Here is a 21,029-nt window from a genome sequence, read left to right as displayed (position 1 = left end):
TATCGTATCGTAGATCTGAAATTCAGTGAGTGGCTATTTCTGTCTACGGCGGCCCGGCCAAACAGGTGCCGTAGTGTTCGTCGTGCGGTGTGCGGTGGTGACGCTCCGGATGTGAAAGTCTGCTAAACTGTTCATAACCAGCCGCGACAGCGGTACCGGCTACTTTCGTGGGAGCAAATCGGCGATTGTGTTCCATGTGTTATACAGTGTTTTGAATATCGTATCGTCCGCGTTGAGCAGCTATTGTCATGTGTAGTGAAGGTTTGGATGTTGTGAAATTGGTCCACTTTACGGCGACCACGTGACGCTGCCTGAAAAGTAGGTTGTGGAAGGAAAAACCGTTTGCCGGCAACTGGAGGTTGCGGAAGAGAGGCGACGGAGCGACCGACGGAGACAACTGGCAGGTTATCTCAGCTCTTCTGACGCAGCTTTCCTATTTAGAGAGCGGCTGTACATGCCTTAGCTGTGATTCGGCTACTATACCGAGTGAAAGACAACTCCAACGACAAAATTTCAGGGGTAATTCGTGGATATGTTGTGAATATTTAGGTATAAGTGACTCGTGGTCTGTGTTGGCTCGTTGCAGGGTAACAATGTAACCATGATTTATTCGGTTTTTTACTCCAGTTACCTCTTCGCTTCTATCAAAATATCTTTGCGACAGTGAAAGAGCCTTTACTGTGCCATTATTCTAACACGGAAGACGCTGTCTCGAAACAAGCCCTAAAAACACTCAAATGTCGATTTTTGATCACACTGGACTCGCATTCGGGAGGACGATGGTTCAATCCCAGGTCCGGCCATCCTGATTTTGGTTTTCCGTGATTTCCCTAAATCGCTTCAGGCAAATGCCGGGATAGTTCCTTAGAAAGGGCACGGCCGATTTCCTTCCCCATCCTTCCCTAATCCGAGCTTGTGCTCCGTCTCTAATGACCTCGTTGTCGACGGGACGTTAAACAGGAATCTCCTCCCACTCCTCCTTCGATTTTTGATTGTGAATGCGCCTAAAGTATTTATAACTAGAAATCGTAATGCAGTATAATTAAATAATTTTAGACTTGGGGGAACTCTCTTTACTAATGAAATACACTTTAGAATGTAGTAAACTGAACCCTGAAAATATACGAAGTGCAAAAAATCCCGTGAATGCCTTTCAACATAATGGTCAAACAAATTGTAATATCACTCAGTGGTATCCACAAAACATCTAAGCCGACTCATGGCTTCGAGAATGCTGTCGAAGGACAGCTGTCAAATTCGAAATCCAATTATTTTTATACCGTGCAGCAATAAGAAATGACCTGCTTCACGTTTCACAGAAACTAATGGCGCACACCACAGATCACGCAACATTTAAATAAGTAAAATCACCTCAAAAGTATGTCATCTAAAAAGTATGTCGACCCACATCTCCCAAGAGACATCCACGAAGACAAAGAAAATGAAAAATAGAGAGGCGAATTTAGCAAAAAGTATCTATAGAGAAGTAATAATATACTGAACAACGATAACGCGAAATTTTGCATCCACTTTTTATAAAATAACATTCATCCAAATGCACTCCTGCTCACCAGGTGATGTGCGATATTAGCAGCTTACCGAAGGGGTGGCGAAGAAAAAGTCGATTAGAAAATTTTAAATTGTTTTTATAGCGACTGTTAATGTTTAAATGCGCACGAAATCACATTAGGCTGCAAATGAAAAATCTCAGAATTCATTAGTTTTGCAGCTCATCCACAGCAAACAATGTACTCCAGTAGACAACAAACTTTTCGCTTGAGTGTGCATTGGGGCTACGGATATTTTTAAAAATATTACGAATCCGATACACAAATATATAAAAGGAGATCATTATCGTCCACTGATAGACGATAAAAATGCATTGTTACACCGATGGGAAACATATCGACGTACCGGCCTATCAAAATATCGGCTGCACGTTGTAAATATACTGCCATCTTTGGAGCTGTATATGTAAGTATTGATTTATTATTAGATATTCTGCGCATCAACAAACTAGCAGCCTCCTTATCCACCTTAGAGCAAAAACTGAAAGGTAAACGATGCACGTTCACGCATGGCGATAACCACTTTGCTAACAATTGTAACTGCATGTAAGTGACACAATAAAAGATGTCCAATTGATCAGCCGTTCGGTTTCGTCACATATCAAATTTGTAGGAACAGTTCATGTCGACTACCCGGATTTTTTCACTTCTGCAAACGGCAGAGAACTAACGGTTGTATTGTCAAATTGCCTGACCGCCGAGCGCCGATTACGTCACCATTTTTGCTCACACGTCTCCGCCCACCGGAAAGACTAATCTCGTCATTTAGATTCCTGTTCATCATTTTCAGCAACTGTTTTTTAACAATGCCTATGTGAAGAAATAACACATTAGTTACCTTAGAAACCGTTTCTAACGTAACTGGTGTGCTATTTCTACACAGCGGAAATCATATTATTCCATTCACAACCGCCACCCCCAGGATAATCGGTCTCTTCATTGTGCCACCTATAACTTCTTCACATAGCCAAAGAGAAACACTTGGCGTGATTAAAGCTCAAAACGTAGTACGGCTCCAGTAATTTCAAAAGAACAATTTCAAATGTTTACCGAAAGTTGTGAAAAATGTAGTATAAAATAAAAATATCGCCACTCCGTATTGCCATTTAGATGTCGATAAATCGATGAAAAAATATCATCGAAATATAACGATAATTTTTTGAAAAAATTATCGATGTATCACTATTTTATCAACTGCCCTAGAGTGCACAGTCGTTTCGGCTTGCAGCATTAATCGGGGTCGCACAGTTCAAAACATTTTAACACTTCCTTTCCACATTGTCCACGTCAGTACTAAGTTTATGCCGTATTCGGAAACTAAGTGTCGGCAGTACAGGTATTTATCATACGTTTTACTCATGCACTTATTCACTGCACACATTCGAGCTCATAGCCGCATCCTCTTAAGTGTTCGAGTCTCTGACTATCGATTTGACTCTCATTCCCACTGTTCGTATACCAGTTATCTTTCACACATTACAGTATCAAATTTACAAGATTTTCATAAAATTAAAATTTCTGTATGACTAATAAATTAAAATGAACGTTTTGATAAGAATTTCGTATCGTAAGTTAATGACATCAATAAACAGTTTTACTTTCGACTAGAGAAGAAGTTATCTGAATCAGAAGAAGAAAAAAACACTACTCACATTTTCCAATGTCTTTAATTGCCCATGTACAGATGCCGAAGTTCTAAGATGCGGTTGCCGTCGATGAGGGTACAGCTCAGCATAGCTTTGTTGTGCCGCTTTTCCATTGCATTCTGTTAACCCAGACGTGAAGTGCACATCAGTAAATTAACTTGTACTGCTACGCTTAACTACTCACGTACGACTAACAATTACGGGCAAAAAAAGAAGAAAACTACGAGCAGTACTAAAAACATGCTTGAGGGCGATGAGTGAAGTGGTCGTTATAGTCGTCAACAGCAAGTACCGTGAATGAATGAAGGAAGACATACAACGCATACTGCCGATAATTAAATTGTTGTGCAGATATTTTCGTGCAATATAGGTAAAAATATAAATAGAATAAGAAATCAAACGACGTACAATTACTCTGTAGCGAGCCACTGCAGACCACACAACGGAACTGCAGCCGGATGACATCGACTTTTTGCCACGATATTTAGGCTGATAACCATTCAGCCATCTTCAAGTGAGTGTTTTGCTCTGGAGATAGCTCCACACTCTTGAGTTCTGAAGGTTTCTAGACCTCGTTTCGTGAGTTCACGTCGCTAACTGTATTCCAAAAACTGAGGCGGTAACGCATGCGCAAAGACAGCCGCTGGCTGAGCTACCTTAGTCAGTATTGCCAACACATTTTCGATGTCCCAACACATGTGAAAAGCTCCTAAGTTTACCTTGAAAGTCCCTACAGACGCAAAAACTTCTAGGCTGACGAAAATAAAAAGCTAATCGCGTATTGGGTTCTAACATTTGTCCTTTATGAACAAGTTTGTATATTGGACGGTCGCTGTTTTCAAACAAAATATTCACAGTGTTGTTTTGTTATTCGTCTTTTGAATTTCCAGCTCCTGTGCTTTCTTTCGACATATGCAGTTAAAATATAGGATATGGGTTCCACCTTTTTGCAAACACACTGTTTTTCTTTTTACTCAGGCATGTTTCAGCACCTCTGTGCCATCATCAGTGGTCTTATGTTTATTGAAAACGTGATTTTATATTACATTACAAAATCCACTAATGATGGCAAAGAGGTGCTAAAACATGTTTGGGTAAAAAGAAATCAGTGTTTGCAAAAAGGCGGAACCCGTATCCCATAATGTTATTTTGTTATTTGGGTAGCTTGCTGCTGTTAGTCTCTACACCATGTGCGGCAGTGCAACATTTAGTGCTTCCTATTAAAGGCGCCAACGGACACAGCCAATTGAGGTCTTTCTTTTAGAAATGTTGCATTATTTCCAGTCCTCTTCCACTGGAGGTATCTGAAAAGAAAAGACTCATTTTCAGTTTTTATTTTTAATTTTTTACTTTATATTTCGTATGTTAAGGCTAAAGGAACTGATCTGTTCCATTATTGTGAACATGTGAACACACAACAAAGACAGAAGCACAGTTGCCGCCCTGGGATTTCAGAATGTAACTGTGAAAGTAACAATGGTGTGGAGATGACAGTATAAGAATTAAAAGTGGGTCCCTGGTTTCGGCCGTTGCATGTCGTCCCCTTTCGGGTCACAGGGACACTTCGCGTTGATTGTCTTCTATTCACGACTGTTGCTACCGTCAGGGTTTCCTCAACAGTGACCATTTTTTTCTAATCACTGCGTTGTATGGCAACAACTTTAGTTTGATTTACGTTTTTAGTTACAAATAAGTATCGATTTTGAAAATGATTGTCTTGTAAAGCGCATTCGCGATTCAGTGTTACTTCCGTGAGAATTTTGTACCTTAGCAAGCAGCATCTCAACGGCACGAGGAGCACTAAACAACAAACACGTCAGTATTGCCCTGTCGCGTACTCTCTCCAGATAGTGACTAAAAAACTTCGGAACGTCTTTCCGCCACTGAAGTAGGCCCTTATAGGCCAACTTTTTGCAGAGTAATCGGAAAGCAGTCTCCACGTTCCTACATTTTGGAAAAAATAGCCAAAACTCTGTACGGCTAAGGACATGTTCCTACGGTTGGTAACTATTACTTTAGTCGAGTTTGGCGTCCTCTTCAAATATTGCTCCATCTGTGGCCTGATGTACGGCACATATTCGTCCAGCAGACAACACAACAACCAGCACTAATTTAAAATTTGATGTATGCAAACGGTGGCTCTAGAGCGCATGCATTCAAATTTAAGGCACTTCTTTATCTCCGCTACTGGGAAACAAATCTGTTTTCTTTGCTTTCCACATCCTGAGATCTCGTAGTTCGGACCAAAACAGGAAAAAAGTCCAGTAAACCTAGGTACTGAAGCGCATACCTTAATGGCTATGAGCACTTGTTCATCTTCGCTACTGTGAAACACATTTTTTCTACCGAACAAGTCCTCATGGCACTTATGGTTTGCATTTTAGAGCCCATGTTTACCAGACAGTATTCTTCCCTTTTTTTGACCCATACTACCTCCTCCCAAAATATGGAAAGCAAAGAGCGTCCAACAGAAGCGATTTGTTTCACAGTATCGAAGATGAAGCACTCTCTTAGCTCTTAATGTATGCATTTTCACTTTTTTACTTCAAATGATCGTTCCTGTCGTATCACTGAATATTGGTCATTCCTTCTGAGACACCACGTATGGGTCTCTAGAAGTAAATGTCAAGTAATTACCTTAGAGGCGATGTACGATATCACCGCTTGTCTGAATCTTTCGGCCAAATGCTGTACCTGTAACGTATTTAATGGTGAAGATGCCCAGGATGCAGTGAGGCGAATGAAGTGTTTGTAGGGGCACATACGTACGTGTGTGTGTTTTTACAGAGCTAGCTGGAATGTCATTCTATCTTTCCATAAGCATTAAAGTAGTATATCTATAGCACGGTTCCGCAAATTGTCTTCCGCAGGACAATCTGTTCCAGTGGACGGGAATAACTGTAAATAACATAGCGTTTCTTTTGACTTTTTAAATTTTATTACTGTTTCTGTGTTACTAGTTATGATTTAAAACTGATGTAATCACTGAATAAAATAACTTTTATTAACCTCAAAATTAACAAAGTGTTCCATGAAAGTACACGGATTCCCAAAACGTTCTGCCAGAGGAAAAGTTTGGAAACTCCTTGTCTATACCCATTCAAGAAAACAGTCGAAGCAGCTGCCGAAACATGAAAGATGACATTGTTGTGAAATTCCATAAATAATGGGTGGTGGTGGCCAGAATTAAAAAAATGCAATATGGATGTGGCAGGAAACTAAAAAATATGATCGGAAATGATTTTTTTTAAATAACCAAGATGGCATTACAAGCCCGGTTACGGTTTTCAACGCCGTTGACGTTAACATCCAAGAAGGGCCACGTTCAAAAAGATGAAAATGATCTGAATTTAGCGGCATGTTCAAAAGTATCTGAACGACCTGAATAATTTGTCAGAAATATATAAAGATATTGACAATACTATAACATTTCCAAGTCTTAAATGTCTCTATTATTTACCAAAAATAGATAAGCGTTACATGAAGTTTGCACAAATTGGAATCGTGTACAGTAGTGTTCAATTATTTATCAAAAGTACACCAAAGATATTAAGTCTAAAATACATGTCGAAAATACATCAGCAACACACACACGCACACGCGCGTACGTACACACACACACACACACACACACACACACACACACACACATCTAAAACGTCTGTCAAGATACATAGAGGAAGTAACTTATAGTGTTTCAAATTCAAATGGCTCCGAGCACTATGGGACTTAACATCTGAGATCATCAGTCCCCTAGGGCTTAGAACTACTTAAACCTAACTACCCTAAGAACATCACGCACATCCATGCCAGAGGCAGGATTCGAAGTTGCGCGGTTCCAGACTGAAGCGCCTAGAACCGCTCGGTCACACTGGCAGTGTTTGAACGTCTAAAATGTATGTCAAAAAATATTTCAGAAACTCACAACTGGTGAGTCAATTACTACAATGTTATTACCACATCTTACCTGACATGTCTAAGTAGTTGTAACATCAGCCAAAAGATGTAAAGATATCGGTATTTCGACTTTAAATCCGCTGGAAGCTATATTAGTGGTAGTCACGAAGATCTAACATACTTCACCTGACAGTTTTAGAAATTTTTCCGTAAAGCTTCACCTCACCAACCACCATTTCGGAGGGGAAGCAGCAAATGCACTTTTTGACAATAGTTTGAGCTTTGTATTATACTTCAAAGAAACCAAAAATTGTCTGTATTATTCATAAGAACACTCATAGGCCTGCTGATCTAATTTACGAATTAAAGTGCAAATGTGCATGACTGACTTAATGCTGTCACCCAGTGGAAAATACATGACACTTCATTGAAACAGCATATTGAAAAACAGCAATACACATTCGTATAATTAAGAAACGAGAATTTCTATCCTTTTACCTAATCACTTGTAATTAATTTCCAAAGACGCACGCACATTGTAGCGATATTAACTTTATCTTGGGGTACAAACTGATCGTCATCTGTCATATCTTATTCTGTCATGTGGTGGAGACCATATGTTGCAGCCAAATTGTAACAAATGAACCGAAGAAAGCGCTATAGAAATCAGAGCAACGCTACAGAAATTCACTAAGGGCCACCTAAACACACTTGGTAGACACGAAAAATATCGTAGTCTGATTCAAAGATATCAAAATAGGAAAACGAGAAAAATTATGTAGAAACACTGAGCAATGTTAACAGGTAAAAGAACAGAACATCTCAACTGTTCCTATCTAACCTTGCCTCTGAACATAGTGCACAATAACATACCAACCTCCCTCCGCCTCTGATGGATCTTGAGAGAAAGTGCATGGGTTTTTTCTTAATGGCTGTCACTCCTGCGTCCACAGCGCGCCAATTTCTCAACGGTTAGCGTGAATCACGTGACCCCCTACCAACGTCCACTCTTCAACTAAACAACCTTTGGCTTCTCTGGCCAAATGTTATACAGCTGAAGAGTATGCTGTGTATGAAAAGTTGAAGAGTATGCTGTGTATGTTCAGAGAATCAAAGATATCTCGTTTTACGCTGAATGCTAAGTGACGGGATTTTGAAGGCAGCTTGCCGATTCCCGTAACTACTAGGATCTCTTAGAGACAAAAAAGGGGTGCGATAAGCTTCCCGTTTACGAACACCGTCTACCAATAGACAGGCCCGGGTCTAGGGGGGGGGGGGGAGGGGGTAGAGGGGGGAGGGGGTAGAGAGAGGGGGGGGCAAACCGGAGTATCTGCCACGGGAGGCAATTTCATGTGAGCGCCAAAACCATATTCTAGAAAAATACCTTGTTTCACAAAGTGCCTAGCATCCAATCCGTGTTGGTTTGTAGATTATTCATGTGATTTTGAAACACTTCCCTATTGGTACTTGGAAATTTTTGAACACATTCTAAGTTGATTTTTGAACGAATCGTAAGTTGAGTTTTGAACGCGTCCATAGTGTATGTAAACGTCTGTGCCAGTGGAATCCGAGTCGCAACTAGAAATAAAAATAACTTTCCGGCAGACAAAAGGAGATGATAAGCGTTGTTACGATTATTAGCGAAATCCACAGATTCAGACTACCAGAGTGAAAACAAACAATTAACTGGAATACAGGTTAGAAAGATTAAATATTATCTTCTCGGTGAATCCAAAAAGTGAAATTTTGACAGAAAACGTTTTTCAGAGTGCTTGTACAGTCACCAGTTCGCTTAATTTCTGTTCTCAGAACTGGAGATGGGGCGTTCGCGAAATAACGGGTACCAAGATGAACGGAAGGAGCGAGGAACGAATTGTAAGGAAAGGTATTTCATAGTTCACTTCGGTCGCGGCTTTCTACTTATAGTGCCCAGGAACGGGGAAGGGGCCGGTCTCGTTCCCGCAACGGCACGTCGGCCGGTCTCGTTCCTGCCTCGGTCTCACCCCTGTCTCTGCCTCGGTCTCCCTCAGCCTGACTACTCCTTCGAGTGGCCACTCGTGGACTGCTCCTAGTTAGTTAACTATCGAGTTGTTGTTCGTATAGTTCGCTGCGCACGCCCATTCTAGATCTGTTGCAAACCTTCCTTGAACTCTGTACTTCTGGTTCTTTTCGTATTCTATTCAGCGTCCACAAAAAAAGAAATGGTTCAAATGGCTCTGAGCACTATGCGACTTAACTTCTGAGGTCATCAGTCTCCTAGAACTTAGAACTAATTAAACCTAACTAACCTAAGGGCATCACACACATCCATGCCCGAGGCAGGATTTGAACCTGCGGCCGTAGCGGTCGCTCGGTTCCAGACTGTAGCGCATAGAACCGCACGGCCACTCCGGCCGGCCTCAGCGTCCACGACCGGTTATTAAAATGTATTTCATAATTACGTAAATTACATAAAAAATACGTTGTGAGTAATACATACATCTTTCCAGGTAACAAAAGGGCATATCAGCGTACTTCATTTTCTCGATTAACTATACAAGACATACTTTTGTTATGACACATGCAAGGGAAGTCGGCACTGCACACACGAGTGACCATTTTCCTTCTTCTTTTTTTTATCTAAGGTAAAACAGCATGTTCATTGTTATGGAAGGCAGACCGACTTACAACGGATGAAGTCCACGCTCCATAATCGAGTGTTTGGTCTCATATCTTGTAAAGAGAATATTGTAACGTCTACAATATTATTTCAGTGGTGCAGGGTGGCCACGAAAAATCGACCCGAGTACTAAACTGGTCACTGTCGCCCACCAATCGTTATCTATTGTTTCGAAGTTGTTGTTTGCATTAGCTTATTTGTTATTTCTTTACTACCTAATTATTACATGTTTATCTATTCTGCTCGTAGCGGTCAACAAAGCGTGTGTAATTAGCGGGCAGTCTGTACTTGGGGCCGGTTTTTTGTGCGCCATGTTATATTATTTCACTGCGATCAGTCGCATAACGCTACAGTTGGCTAAACGAGAGGTTTTGCAGAATCACGGAAATTACTTCTACGAGTGTGTGAGAGTTCTGTAATGAATAAGAACTCTGTACGCCAGGGGGAGGCAAATGCCCCCCCCTTGGCGCCTTCCATCCTTCAGTCATATATGCTATTTGTACAAAAAGTTTCGTACCAATAGTACTTTTCGATCTCATGCTAGAGAAACTGGGCTATATGAATGGAAACTGAAACTATTTCCTAACATAAAACTTTTTGCTTGTAGTAGGCCTAATAAGCATTTGATATTGTACTTCGTGAATTATATTGTGTCGTATTATTTATGTGAATGAGGTAGATAACCATGACCGTCTGTGCTAAAACAGTCTCTCTTATTTGGCCTGGGCCACAATTGCTCCAATGTTAGAAAGACATATTTCGTTTTATGTAGCAGAAAGTGACAAAATAGACGTAATCAAATCGAGAAACCACACCAGTCTTGCTTACTATTCATATTAACAGCTTTTTCAGTATTAGGCAACGATATTTTGAGTTTTAATGTAGCAAAACGTTTGACGAACTTCGCAGAGCTAATAGATCCTTTTGCAGAAAGGAAAGCACGCCGTGTAAAGTTGTAGCAAGATTAGAGAGGAAAAAATACTGAGACCTTAGAATTGAAGAAATGTGTACTGTCTCGTTTGTCTCTTGTCTTCGCTGGTTCTATGTTTCCTATATTTAATTTTATGTCACACAAAAGATTAAGTTATTAGCTAATAAGCAATAAAGAGTGCAAACTTTCTGAAGAGTTATTTTTCTCCAGGCCACAAATAATCCCACCCAGTATTTGAGTTTCTTTTAGAGGGGTATGATGCCAGACCGGCCGACTCGGATCAGGAGAGGCATCACAGGTCATTTTAATTTCCACTGTCCTGAATATAGGTTTGGTGGGTTCCCCTACAAAATACGCACATCAGAATTCCACAGAGCGAAACACAGTGATGTGAGATAGAAGAATGCTGTGTAGGGGCGTTGCACTGGACTTTTTCGTACTTATGACCAAATAACATGTCTCACATTTCCTCGGCCATACATATTTTACATATGAAACTCTTCAGAAAGATTTGCGCTACAAAATGAACATATTATTGAAAAATCGATTTTATTTTTGACTATTGTCAAGTTTCTGCCAGTAGACGTCAGTCATTTCTTTATCCTTAAAAACTCTTACGTTGTCTGAAACAATCGGAAATGTAACCTTTAATCTAACGAAAGCAGACTGCCCAAAATTTGCAGACGCTTTTCACAGTTATTCGGCTTTCTGGATACTTTCTATTTGCTGCGCCGTAGGTAAATGCTTGTCTGCAACTTCCTGTAATAAGTAATGCTTCATCTTCAACAACGAGTCGTACACCCCAAACAGTGCATTAAGTCTACCGTATACACATCGCTGACGAATGGGTATTATTTTCAAGGTATCCGACCAATGGCTGTTAACTGTTTATTACGAAGCGTAAGTATTTTACAAACACTTGACTCTCACACATTGCTGATTCGGCATCTCATACAACCTGAAATAAACATTTCCGACTGTTGATTTCTGAACTAAAAATAAGATAGGATCCGCTGTCGTCCTTTTAGTCTTCGCCATAAAGCCTTGAGACAGCCTGTAATATGGTTTCATTGTAAATGTAGGGTTGAAAACACTGGACTGTAGCGAATAGTTCTGAACAATTTGTACTTGAACTAATAATTACCAATCTGTCTCACTTTCCTAGACACAAAAGAACTGCTAGATGGAAATTTTGGAGACAAATCTGAAGAATCACAAACTAAATAAGTGATATACTGTATGAACAATTTATGGAACTGCGAGGTTAGAACGACTTACGTTGATAGCAAAATGTGTGACTATTCAATGAAGACTGAAAACAATGTATTAAGTTTGGAAGCACAAAATGTCCTACGCCTCCATAGGCTGTTCTGCTTGACCTTTGACACCAAGTGGGCGTGGCGGACCTGCTGCTCTGCACGAGTCGATAACAGTGCAACGCAATCTTTCTCGAGCGACGACTGCTGAAAACAGTGTATTAAGTTTGGAAGCACAATATTTCCTACGCCTCCATAGGCTGTACTGCTTGACCTTTGACACCAAGTGGGCGTGGCGGACCTGCTGCTCTGCACGAGTCGATAACAGTGCAACGCAATCTTTCTCGAGCGACGACTACGTACTATATTGTTTCGCCTAGAAACGGCCTGAAGACTGAAACTGTGATCGTTAAACGTAGCAGTGCACTCTACCTGTGTACAACAGACGGAAGTGTTGACCAAATATAAAGAACATATTTAGTGATACGTTCTTAGAGATATGCTGAAAACAGATGGTAATGCAAAATTATCTATACTACAGACGAGGAGAGACTGGTCATTCGCACTGCATAACAATGGAGAGGGCAGCAATTCTGAGGAAATAAAGGATTATTGTTAAGGAATTACTAATATACGTAAGACATTACGAAGTTTGCTTTTGTTTGTTAGAGGACGGAAAACGTTCTGTTCATTGACGAAAGGAATATGTCAAACAAAGATTTTTACGGTAAACAGGAGATTGACGTCTCTACAAAAAGCCCTCAGACCATTAAAGAACGGAGTTGTCAAGGAGCAATTCCAGCGAAAAATCATCTGAGCATAGGCTTCTATCTAGATTTTCCATCCTATCCTAAACCCTCACAAAAAATAATAAAAAATGGGTGAAAGAAGTCGATTTGGACATAAGTGCAAATACTGATTTTCTTTTCCTAAGTACGTTTCATAATTACATCAATCTTTTTAAAGGAAGCCATTGTTGCCGTTGTAAAAACCACAGATGTCACGATCACAATTTCAGCCTTCAGGCTGTTTTTAGGCGAAACAATATAGTACTCTTGCACATTTCTAAATTTAAAAATCATGTATTAGACGTCACCTTCAGTAGCTGTATACATCAGATTTCTGGTCCCTTCTGTATAAACAACAGCAAACTCCTATAAGCATTCGATGTCTGAAAGCAAAGTGCAATGTTGTCCTTTAAAATGTATAGATCTGTTTGTACAGGATGGCTTCATTGTTCATTGTAGTAGACAAGACAGACCTCACTTTTCGTGTAAATTGAATCGCCAGTGCTGGATAAGTGGCAAGGTTCCGAAGGTTTTCTAATAGAAGCCCGCTGATGGAATCGTTATAGGCCCACATGATTCGGTTGTTTTACGAGGTACCGTTAATATTAGTCGCTGTGAACTGCAGCTAACAATACACGATACATGTTCATTACTTTGTCACACGAAGAGAGTGAGTGCCTCCTTCACCAGAAGAGTGCTAACCTGTCATCGGACTGGAGGGAAATAGTTCTTTTAAACATTCCTTTTTCCGTGAAAATATCATTGTGATAATTACCCTTACGTTTACGTTAGCCGTTTAGGAAATGTGTCGCACTGCCAAACAGACCACACCGCCACATTCACATCCTAGAAAGGGAGAGCTGGCGGTAAACCGCATACATCCCACTGTTATCACGAGAAAGCCAAACTGCTACAAGAAAAATATTTGGACACACTTTTATTCTGCTACTCACATTATTTCGCTGGCAGTGTCTGGTCAATTATGACAGTATCACGAAGTTCAGCATCAATAATCGCGCAATTGCCTTCTGCAGATCCGGAAGCGAATTATAGTGAAGTCATCGTTTAATACATGGCATCTGTTATAATGAAATATTAATATTCGCCGTCCATTATTCATCTGTTACCACAGCAAAATGCTAGTGGTATTTTTAATTCATGAAAGGGAGAGGTATGTAGCATCATCCTGAAAATTCGACTAAGCTCTTTCGGATTCCAGTCAAGATAAAACTGGAGAAGATGAAATTCCACGATCACGGCGTGGCACTCCCCACTCCATATTTTACAAACGGTGTACTCAGTTTTTTTATTGAAATGTATTCTGTCGTCTTTTGTTTCGGAATTCTATTCTTCTGGTCGCCTGAAATCTTTGTAAGCCTGACAGTAAGTCGTCTCATTTGTCCTTTAACGCAGTGTGTGTTAACGTGCTATGCTTACACCCCACAACAATAACACGCACCACCAGTTAGCACGCCTATCCGCGTTGTCATGCGACCCAGCTTATTGACTTTGCTGAGTAATAATGACCTTGTTCCCTATTGCCCAGCTAGCAGTTGCTCTTTATTGTGCTCTGTGTAGTTGTGTGTCGTCATAAAAAAGGAGACTTGATGGCATTTATGTGACACAGTTCAATATTCAGCAGATAGTTTAAAGTGGAGATTGCTTACAAAACACACGTGTGACCCATCCCACAATATTTCTCAATGGTTTGGGACCGGTACCCAACAGAACTAAAAGGCGATATTGAGCGCACACGGGGAAGAACAGCACGAATTGTCGCATGTAAACTGACCCATGGGAAAATCATGGAGCTGCTGAAAAAACTGAACCGGAAGCCGCCTGAGGATAGATGTAAACAGTCCCGATAAAGCCTCCTTACAAAGTTTCAAGAAGCTAGAAATACACTACAATGCCCTACATATCGTTTCCCCAGGGATCTCGAGGACAATATTAGATTAATTAGAGAGAGTAACGTGACAAGTAAATACCTGTTATGCCGCCCATTACAAGTAACAGACCCTCAATTCTTAAGTCCCTTGAGAATAACCTTATTGTCTTTTGAAGCTATCTACGGAAAAGTGAAGAAACATATGTCTTTTCCATTGTCAAGAGGAATATATAATTTGCATGTGAGAGTCGTTTTCTGAACCTAATTCTGCGATGCCGCAATTATTAAGCTATGTGATTAATTCAAAGTAGCAATAATTTTGATGTACAGATTATTTTACCCAGGCAGTGCCGTTTTTTGCTGTTGCTACAACTAAGTTTTACGTGCATTCCTACCAAACAAATTTGCTCCCAGCGAGGAGGGCAGCAATATGTTGTATTCTGCTTATGATGGGAAAGAGAGAACTATGTTTGCAAACAGTGTTAAAGAAAACCTGAATAGAAAGCACAGCATTCTATAGTGGGCACCTACCTCCTCTTTAGAAAATTAACACAAGTGAATAGTTATTGAAGCCATTGTGAGCACAGTAATCCATAAGTACCACCAAAATGCTTCTTTTCGTTCTCAAATACACCCCTCGTTTGGGTAGCTCAATGTTTATCCTTCTAACGTATTCGTCTGCATCGCTGTGTGCTGGCTCTTATTTCTAAGTAGGTCACAGGTTACCATAATTTCATTACCAGCTGTCATTGTGACTCTTCCTGATATGTCATTCTGTAGAAAACCAAATACAGTTTCGTTATTTGGTGATTATTACGACAAGTTGTGGACAAGACTGACAAAATTCTATTAGGATATTTGTAGCGTGAAAATTTACTAATTACAGGTTTTACACAGTTATCGACAGCTGCAAGAAGCTGTTAGAGTTAAATACGGTGATACTACAGCACGTATGATTAATATGAACTTTCTTAACTTACTGCTTGTCCGATGTAAACATTAAAGATTTAAAGCCAAATTCTTGTGCCTGTCTCTTGATATGCTGCATATTGAAAGTCTTCTCGTAAGCTTTATCCAACAGTTGTTCAACTTCCTTGTCTCTTTCAAGCAAGAGCATCTGATATTGTCAAAGACTAACCGTCCACGAATGGAGAGCACATCTTCAACAGTGCCAGCAGCTGGTACTGGTGAAACGCCAGGAAAACAAGCAGGAGTCAGTGGAACCTAGAAGGATAGCAGGAAGTAGACCTCAAACGGTATCTACTTCCATTCTAGGAGGACAGCGAACGGGAATGTCAATACGTCACTAGTTAGTTTGATAGTTTACAGTTTTTCAACACATTAAAGATGGTCTCATCGTAACTGAAGCGAAGGTTACGTTCGCAGAACACAGACCATCTGGAAATTATCTTTCAAAAACAATCCATAGGACGTTGGATAATCTGCAAAAACCTAAATAAACCAAAAAATTATCTGTTATAGTCAACTTACCATGTGTAATATGGAAGTAATATTAAGACAGAAAGCCACATCGATCACGCGGTCATTACATGTTTTAACAAAAACGATGCAGCTCCAGCAAATATGGAAATAAGATAAAAATCTAGATCTGAGATCCTCTAATTAATGATAGTTGATTATTAAGTACGCACGTAATAAAGTAAAAGTTGTTTGTAGAATGAATACACTATTAAATCTGATAGAGAAATGCAATGTCGAATATTACTAACTGTTGACGACTTAAGTGGGGTGACAACTGCCTATCGAACTGAGTAAATAAGGTTCAAGTGGTTCAAATGGCTCTGAGCACTATGGGACTTAACATCTGAGGAAATTAGAACTACTTAAACCTAACTAACCTGAGGACATCACACACATCCATGACCGAGGCAGGATTCGAACCTGCGGCCGTAGCGGTGGCGCGGTTCCAGACTGAAGCGCCTAGAACCGCTCGGCCACATCGGCCGGCTAATAAATAACGAAGCGAAAAAAAAAACCGTTGGAACTATGTGTTGCAGTACACTGGAGCGAGCCGTGAATAACTTATCAAGAATCGTAGTAGTTGGTCCGCACAGCTGAGATACAGCAGTTAAATTGCATATTTGCAAGTAGCGAGGCACACTAATATCGCAGTCAGCTTCTGACTGTACTCCATTTACAAGAGGCAGTTGATGTTAACCCTGCTGCTCTGTTTGGGTCTGTATGACCCGAAATGGTTATAAATTTCGTTTCTTATTATTTAAATCTCAAAATAACTTTACGAAATTTGGTGACTTTGTCTGAAAATGCGAGGGCAATATGTGGTTAAAAAACATTTAAAATGTCATCTGGTCTCAAACCGTACAGATACATACCTAATATACGGCTCATTGTGATTCGGCATTAATGCGATTACTTTAAAGTTAGACACCTTCCGGTTGTCTCATATTTTACAGTAATAATGACTTTCATTGTTCATACGACTCTCAACATTCAACAAATCAACAAAGGAGCTGCGTTGGACTTGTCATTACGACTTGTCAGCTGTTCGAATTATGCATTGTTTCTCTATCGTTTGTTATCAGTCTGAATTGTGACATCATGGTGATTACATCATTGCCTGACGCTGAGTGGGAAGAATTAGCTTAACAGACGAAGGAGCACTTTCCGAATTTGAAGATCATGTTAATAGTTCATCGGAATACGAGTGTTCTGACGGCACTGACGACAGTCCACAGCCTGTTCAAAGTAATATAAGGACTTCTATTTCTATGAACGGGAACACAGAACGGCAGTTGCAACAACCAGCCCAATACGGCTGCTTAAGTGCTTTGAATGTCATCAAGAGTACCCCTGGAGTTATCAGGTACCACATAGCAGAATAAGTGATGTAAAACGTTCATTTTCTACAGCACCTCAGAATTAAATAATAGAGGTGTCAAATACTGATGGACAACGAGTTTATAGTAAACAGTGGACAAACACTGATGTTTCTATTTTTTATGCATACCTAGGACTTCTATTCATTGCGGGTGTATATTGCTCACATGGGGAATCTACAGAAGGTTTGTGGGATAATGATACTGGGTGGAACATACAGCCATGTCCCTAGAAACGTTCTGTAAAATCTCGCACGTCTTGAGATTTGATATGAAATCCACAGAGAGGAAAGACGACGCACTGATATACTCGCCGCAATTCGATGTGTCTGGGAGAAGTGGTTAGAAGTCCGTCCTAAATTGTATAATCCACGGTAAAATATGACCGTCGACGAAAAGCTGGTAGCATTTAGAGGCCGCTGTCCATTCAAGCAGTACATACCCAAACAAACCGGCAAAATATGGGATCAAGATATGGACTCGTCTGACAGCAAATCTTGGTACGTACTGAAAACCCAATGGAGCGGCACCAGAAAAAAAATCAGGGAATGAGAGTAATTGCTGATCTTACTTCTGATTTGAGAGGTCATAATATAACATGTGAAAATCTTTTTACATCATACAGTGTGGGACAACTGCTCCTGAAAAGGAAACTAATAATGTTAGGAACCATACATAAAAATAAGCCAGAGCTTCCACAAAATATGACCCACAAGGAGGTTCATAGCTCTTCATTTTACTTCACAAATGACATTACGGTGGTCAGTTATATTCCTAAGAGAAATAAGAATGTTGTACTATTAAATGAGTTTAGATTATAATTCAACTAAAGTGGCTGCAGACACATTCGATCAGTAAACAGGTAAATCTACATGTAAACGAAAATCCGATAGATGGCCCATGATAGTTTTCTACACTATTCTTGATGTTGCTGCTTATAATGTCTCGTGGATTTCGATTCACCGTAACTGAAATTAAAGAAAATTGACTAGAAGAAGAATATTTTTGGAGCCACTTGGGAAGTCACTGGTTGCAGAGCACATTGCATACAGGAAGCATTTTCCAAGAACAGAATATTCTTTGAGAATGCTCAGCAGCATCCAAGATCCTGAAGGAGTGGCAGGTGTGGCTACATCAGTAACAACAAGAAACTCTACTAAACATGCACGCTGTATGTTCTGTCCTTCAAGCAATGACAATAAAACAATCATGTGGGGAAAGTGAAATAAACATGAATGCAAAACACACGTCACCTACTTGTGTCAGAACTGCAGTAAGAAGGAAAGAAAGGGATATGGGCAGATGGACAGATGGTTGATGAGAATGAGTTTTGGTGGAAATTTCTGTTGTTCCTAATATATACTGCATGAATATTAAATTAATAAATTTTCTTTAGTGACGTTCTGTGTATTATTATTATTATTGTTATTATTATCGTATTATCATCATCATTATTGTTACATTTATTAATATCTCTATGATCATTAACAACATACTGTAATATAGCAACAATGTCGGTAGCTTACAACTGTACGAAAAATGCGTGTGAGTACAAGTTTTTCTCAGCATTTAATTATGTCGGGCCATATTGACCCGAACAGTACATTTGTATAGTAAAAGTGAACAGAACAGCTGGGTTAAACAGGTAAATACGTTTGCCTCCGGCTTAGGTAGACGTGTGCACAAAATTATGTATTCACAGCAGTCTGGTAAACCAAAATCATCCTTTTCAAAGCGTAAATGAAATATTTTTGATTAATAACGTGAAATTTATCCACAAGAAATTGCAGCACGGGTGACAAGGGATACATGCACTATTACTCAAACAAATTTCCAAAAAGATCTATAATCGTACTGTTCGGGAGGATAATGGGAAACTTAAAACGCATTCTGTACAACTGTCATTGTTGAATATAGCAAGAAAGGAAGATTGTCTCTTCGACAACCATATGTTTAGAGACCGGATTCCAAACACGAAAGCACTGTGTAACCGGCCTGCATGGATACACTGTTTTACCATGATTTCCGAAACTACAAAGTAATTCTATTAAACGCTTCTGTGCTAAAAAGTTACGTGACAGGCTAAGCGTTAGCCTGCTTGGTGGGGAGTGTGGGAATTCGGACTGTATTTAGTAGTTACTACTTCGAAAATAAACTAGATGCTCGAAAACATTACAATTTTTGCAACAAATTATGGATAAAGAGGAAATGGCGATACTTTGATTAGTAACGCTGTGAACATGTCACAACATGTGAATAACATTGGTGATATTATTAAACATATATAACACAGTTTTTGTGGTCTCGTCCGAAGAACGAGGTTCCATGTCAAAGTTGGTACCTGACGACGCAACCACAAGTGAGGACAGGGTCGTAAAAAACAAGGTAAACCGTTGAAATGGGCATCAATACACATAGTAAGAACTGAAAAATTATTTATATGAAATAAATCTTGGCATATTGCCCAAAAATGCACAACGAATGAGAGACGGCGGCGTAGACACGCCCATACGCCACTGCTGCTGGATGCTTACGTCAGAGCATAGCGCCGTTCAGTTTAGACGTCAGTCATCGCTTCGACGACGACGGCATCGTCGTACTTCAGACCCTGCAGTGCGAATTGTACTTGAAGCCAGAACTGTCTGTCACAGTTAATAATCAATTGTACAGAGAGATGTGACTATCATTCTGTATGGAACTGAGTTCAGCGACAGTAAGATATACATCGTGACATTCCTGTGGATCTGCATTGTTTCCAAATTAAGTTCTAGATCTTTTTTCAAGTTTCATTAAAGGGATCTACGAGAACTTTGTGTGTGTTACGAAAATTTAGTACGTCGGGAAAAAATAGTTCGAATTACAATTATCATTAGTCACAAGCAGATAACAGGCACATTTCATGTAAATAAAACGAATCGAGTATCGTAAATAGCAAGATCAGCCGTTGAAATTGGCATCAGTACACACACAGTACGAACTAAAGAATTACTTATATTAATCTTGGCATATTGTCCGAAAATACGCTTCAGTTATTCAGCTCAAGTGGAGATTGCAATACGAAGTATCGTATGTATGTATTTTTCAGTGGAAACTATTTGTCGGAAGGAAATCGTAAGCAAATCATAAGAACAGCTCTACAAATGTACTAGAGACCACGATACATGGTATGAACCTACCCCAATGAATACGTGTTTTGATATTTTGTTTAAAGAAATCGAAGCTAATATCGGAAAATGGATTTAGCTACACAACTCACTTGGAGACAACAGTACATGTATGTATCAGTAGTACTCATAAATCGGAACGATTATTACACAAGAGCTTCAACTATTTATCGGAGAGAAACACGAAGAGAGTGCCGTAGAAAAAGCCCTATAGATGTAGCGGGGACAGCGAAAAACAGTACGAATTTAAAAAAGGAGAACTTTCAGATTTGTTGTGGTATATTGCTCAGAGAATTTATATTAGGCATAAAAATTATTGTAATTTGATTAAATTAATTTAGGTTTAGCTTCATATGGATGTTCATGTCTGATAC

At 39.8% G+C, this 21,029-nt stretch overlaps 1 protein-coding gene across 1 annotated transcript in view; it reads left to right on the top strand.

The window, feature by feature from the left end:
• LOC126252543 (ATP-dependent translocase ABCB1-like) overlaps positions 1-21,029 on the top strand; it is a 305,981-nt gene that overhangs the window by 152 nt on the left and 284,800 nt on the right. The gene's annotated exons all lie outside the window — the stretch shown is intronic.

Source organism: Schistocerca nitens, chromosome 4, assembly GCF_023898315.1.
Source record: "Schistocerca nitens isolate TAMUIC-IGC-003100 chromosome 4, iqSchNite1.1, whole genome shotgun sequence".
NCBI classification, from domain to species: domain Eukaryota; kingdom Metazoa; phylum Arthropoda; class Insecta; order Orthoptera; family Acrididae; genus Schistocerca; species Schistocerca nitens.
The sequence above is the reverse complement of the archived record's forward strand: the minus strand, read 5'-3'. Positions and strand labels throughout refer to the sequence as shown.